The sequence below is a fragment of the Otolemur garnettii genome, unplaced genomic scaffold, assembly GCF_000181295.1.
Source record: "Otolemur garnettii isolate 467f Iridium unplaced genomic scaffold, OtoGar3 scaffold00092, whole genome shotgun sequence".
Lineage (NCBI taxonomy): Eukaryota > Metazoa > Chordata > Mammalia > Primates > Galagidae > Otolemur > Otolemur garnettii.
In genome coordinates this window covers 7,730,883-7,736,000 of record NW_003852487.1, presented here as the reverse complement: position 1 = coordinate 7,736,000, position 5,118 = coordinate 7,730,883, and the positions used below count along the sequence as shown (strand labels likewise).

Genomic DNA, 5,118 nt, shown 5'->3' with positions numbered 1-5,118 from the left:
AGCATGATGTTGGCGGTTGACAGAAACACACGCTCCAGTTTAAATCCCCTAAATGCTTGGCTTCCTCCCAAAGTGTGTAGCCAGTATCCATAGAGACTGGGAAAAGCGTCCACGAGCCGGGGCGGGCCCCTTCGCCTCAACTCTAAACTGCTTCCCTTTTCTGTGGGAGGGAAAAGTCAAGACGAGTTGAGTGAGTACGGGTGGACCACTCTTTCCTCGGTCCCTTGAAACCGAGCACTGTTTTCGTTGAGTTCCCGGCCGAACCACAACTCCCAAGATGCATCCAAGTTCTAGAGCGGTCAGAGGGGCAGCTTCCGGTTTGGGCTAGCGCGGCTGCGCACGGGCTGTGGTCTCATTGGCTCGAGCCTCCTCGTGCGATGCGCGCCACGGCGACGTGCGGTCGTGGGGGCGGGGGGACGCGGCGGCGGCAGCGGCGGCGGCTTTACCGGGTTGGGCCCCCTCCCTCCTCCGTTCCCCCCTCCTCCCCCTCCCCTCAGCTGTGGTTCCTGAGGAGTCCGAGTCGTGCCGAGAGGCGGCCGCAAGCGCCAGGTGAGGGTCTCGGGAGTGCGAGCGCCGTTTCCCGGGCGCAGAGGGAGAGCTGGGGTCGGAGAGGAGGCGAGGGCTGAGAGGCGAGTGTCCCCGGCGCGGGCCGGAGAGCGCGCGCTTGCCCCAGTCCACAGCGTGGCCCCCTAACTTTGACCTGCTGCCCCACACGGTGTGTGGTGGTGCGAGGGGCTGACCGTGAGGGCCTGGATCCGCCTTCCCTGCAGCGGCTGTCAGGGGCTCGGGGCTCGGCGCCCACCGCCCACATCACCCCTGCCGGCAGAGGGGCAGGAGCCCGCTGCCCTCTCAGCTCGCCTCGGCTTCAGTTGCTTTTCCTTACTGCTCTCGGGAGAATCTGTCCCCCCTTCTCTTCATTTCTGTCTCTTTTATCACTTCTAGGCATTTCTTTGGTGGCAGGTTTCAGATGGGGTCTGCTTCGTACTACTTTTACAGAGCCTGGGGTAGGAAGATTTTCTTCACCTTAGGTGGCGCTTCGAGCCACCTAGTAGTACCGGGGGCCCGGTTCTCCCAAGCGCCGTTTGGCTTTCCGCCTGTCAATGTTAGCTTCTATTAAAATTAGGGATAACAGGGTTATCAGTCAGTTTTTGTGGCCTGTGAGAGAGTTGGGATTGGAAACTGATAGATAACTCTTTTCCTCCTCCTGGGTTTTGACCTTATTTTAAACGTTTGTCTCTGGAATTTGACAACTTCCTAAGATGGGTCCAAAAGTGAGTTTTGGCAGAAAGATTTAAATGCCCAGCTGAGATTTTATAGGGCACAGTGATTTCATTACAGGTCGTTGCTTTTTTTTTTTTTTTTAAAGTAGGATGTCTTTAATTATTTTTTTTTAAAACTCTGAATTTCTCAGCCTTATGTTATCTCCATTAGTTCCCCTCCACGTAGGAACAATTAAAATATTTAAAGTTATATCGCAAAACTTTCCCTGATGAGATACTAAAAATAAACTGCATCAGAAGAAAACCTCTTCAACCCGTATTTTTTGGGGACGGGTGGATTGTAAACTTTTGTCAGTTCTGAAGTTTGGCTCGTCCTCTTGTCAAAAACCACTTTGTCTTTCAGCACCCTCTGACTCTTGACATTGTTAGAAGGGGATTTGTAGTTGTTTTCATTCTTTCTTATAAATTTGTTGTCTTTAATTATTTAATCAGAGCGCTGATTGTGATGATCTGGAACTAAAATTATTTCAGTAGTTGACTTTCTCATGTGGTGGCAGCTGCTTGTTGGTGAATTATGAAATGTGAAAAAATTGCAAGTTAAATTTAAATTTGAAAGGTATATTTCTCTTCTTTCCTTCCTTCTTTCTTTCTTTTTTTAAGAGAAGGTCTGGCTTTGTTGCCTAGGCTAGAGTACAGTGAGTGGTGCAGTCATAGCTCACTAAAACCTCAAACTCCCAGGCTCAAGTGATCCTACCTCAGTCTCCTGAATATCTAGGACTATACCATGTTAGGCTAATTAAAAAATTTTTAGAGAGGGGGTCTTGCGGTGCTGCTAAGGCTGATACCTAAACTCCTGGCTTTGGCTTGGTGCCTGTGGCTAAGGTACCAGCCACATACACCTGAGCTGTTGGGTTCAAAGCCAGCCCAGGCCTGCCAGACAACAATGATGGCTGCAACCAAAAAATAGCCTGGCGTTGTGGAGGGTGCCTGTAATCCCAGCTACTTGGGAGGTGGAAGCAGGAGACTTGCTTGAGCCCAGGAGTTGGAGGTTGCTGTGAGCTGTAATGCTACGGCACTCTACCCAGGGCGACAGCTTGAGGATCTGTCTCAAAAATTAAAAAACAAAACACACACACACAAACTCCTGGTTTCAAGTGGTCCTTTTGCCTTAGCCTTGGAACGTGCTAGGATTATAGGCATTGACCTGTGCAGGGCATATTTCAGCTTCTGTTTGTAATCGCCTGTGCACCAGTATATGTTCCTCTCTAGACTTTGGGCTACTTAGTCGCAGATTTCCTCTTACTGGGACAATAGGGATGAGAAGAGGATTTCTAAAGCTGGAAAAAGTGTTTGTTTTTTCCTATCCCTAGGCTCATTGTGTGTATTTTTATAAATGATTTTTTTCTGTCAATACTATCAATATAGCTGGTGTGCTTTCTTATTAATCATATTTTGTTTTCCAAAATGAAAATAATTTTGTTTTATTTATTTTAGGTGTTAGCAAACTTTATAGCTTGCAGGCCAAGTTGCCTGGCAGGTCTTGTAATTAAGGTATTTATTGGAACATAGCTGTATACAGTCGTCTGTGCTTTCTTTTGTGGTAAATCAGTCGAGTTGAGTAGTTGTGACAAAGACCCATATGACCTGTAATACCTAAAATATTCACTATCTGGCTCATACTAGAAAAAATTTGCTAATCTCCATTAAAAATGATACGTATTCAACATGGTATATTGAAGTGAGTCAGAAAAGTATAAAGTAAAAATTATCCATAATTGTACCACAATTTGTAGTTGCACCACTCACTGTACTCTAGCCTAGGCAACAAAGCCAGACCTCTTAAAAAAAGAAAGAAAGAAGGAAGGAAAGAAGAGAAATATACCTTTCAAATTTTAATTAACTTGCAATTTTTTCACATTTCATAATTCACCAACAAAAAACTCAGAGGTTTTTTTTTTCTTTTCTTGTAGAGACAGAGTCTCACTTTATCACCCTTGGTACAGTGCGGTGGCGTCACAGCTCACAGCAACCTTCAACTCCTCGGCTTAGGCGATTCTCCTCTTGCCTCAGCCTCTCAAGTACCTGGGACTACAGGCGCCCACCAAAATGCCTGGCTATTTTTTTGTTGTAGTTGTTGCACTTTGGTAGGGTCAGGTTCAAACCCGCCATCCTCAGTATATGGGGCTGGTGCCCTATTCACTGAGCTACAGTGCTACCCGGTTTGTTTGTGTGTGTGTGTGTGTGTGTGTGATTATCTTTACAGAATCTGTTGGTGATGATTTTTAGGTAAATAGGCTTGTGCTGTTAATGTTGTTCTGTAATTTGCTTTTGGGGTGTCCAGCCTGGCCTATGGGCCACATGTGAATTTTATGAGTACTTTTTGCTTATCTGTGGCAGTGAATATCATGAAAATTATCTACAGATCTTTTTTTGTTTTTGCTTATCAGCTTTCATTAGGGTTTGTGTATTTGATGTGTGGCCTAAGACAACTGTTCTTCCAGTGTGGCCCAGAGAAGCCAAGAGGTAGGACACTAATTTGTTTGTTTATTTATTTATTTTAGGGTTGAGGGTGCAGGAGCCCTCAAGAATCTTTTTTTTTTTTTTAGACAGAATCTTTCGTCACCCCATGGCATCACAGCAACCTCAAATTTTTGGGCTAAAGCAATTCTCTTGTCTCAGCCTCCTGAGTAGCTGAGACTACAGGTGCCCTCTACAACATCTGGTTACTACAGATGCCACCCCATGGCATCACAGCAACCTCAAACTTCTGGGCTAAAGTGATTCTCTTGTCTCAGCCTCCTGAGTAGCTGAGACTACAGGTGCCCTCTACAGCGTCTGGTTATTTTTTAGGGATGAGGTCTCGCTCCTGCTCTGACTCAGGCTGGTCTTGAACCTGTGAGCTCAGGCAGTCCACCCACCTCAGCCTCCCAGAGTGCTAGGATTTCAGGTGTGAGCCACTGTGTCCGGCCTGGACACCAGTTTAAATCATCTCTAGATTATTTATGAAACCTAATACAGTGTAAAAGTCGTATAAATAGTTATAATACTGTGTTGTTTAGGGCATAATGAGAAGAAAAAATTACTGATAAGTGCAGACTTTTTTTTAAATTTGAGGCAGAGTCTCACTCTGATGCCATGGCCTAAGCCTAGTTCATAGTAACCTCAAACTCTGGAGTTCAGGTGATTCTCCTACGTCAGCCTCCCCAGTAGTGGGGACTCCAGGCACCCACCGCAACACCCAGGTGATTTTTTCTATTTTTAGTAGAGACAGGGTCTTATTCTTGCTCAGGTTGTTCTTGAACTCCTGAGCTCAAGAGTGCTAGGATTATATGCATGAGCTACTGTGCTGGGCCCATGTACAGATTAAAAAATATATATTTTCAATCTGAGGTTGATTGAATCCACAGAAGTGGAACCCATGAATATGGAGGGCTGACTATATAATGTAAAAATTTCTTCTCATGCTCTTCTTTCTAGTTTCATTCTTTGTAGGTAATCATGAGAAATAGATACAGGTCTTCCCAGGTCTCTATGTCCACATATGTAAATATATATGCAATTTTGTCTACAGATGCAGAATTTAAAAAATTAAGACTTTATTTTTTTGAGCAGTTTTAAATTTACAGAAATTTGAACTGATAGTACAGAAAGCCCCCTTATTCTCTCCAGTCCTCTCTTTTCCCTAGTTATTAACAACTTGCATTAATTTGACACATTTTGTTCTATTTGATGAACCAGCATCAGTACACTGTTACTAATTAGTAAGTAGTTTACACTAGGGCTGGCTTTTTGTATTACAGAGTTAGGTTTTAAAAAAATGTGATTAAGGTGGTACCCATAGTCCAGTGGGTAGGGCGCTGGCCACAACCCAGCCTGGGCCATCTTTTTTTTTTTTTTT

At 44.8% G+C, this 5,118-nt stretch overlaps 1 protein-coding gene across 1 annotated transcript in view; it reads left to right on the top strand.

The window, feature by feature from the left end:
• The first annotated feature begins 417 nt into the window (after positions 1 to 417).
• Positions 418 to 5,118, top strand: part of ADIPOR2 (adiponectin receptor 2) — a 66,650-nt gene continuing 61,949 nt past the window's right edge. The window contains exon 1 of the mRNA XM_003795472.2: positions 418 to 549. The gene's annotated coding sequence lies outside the window, so the exon portion shown is untranslated. The remainder of the gene's footprint in view (positions 550 to 5,118) is intronic.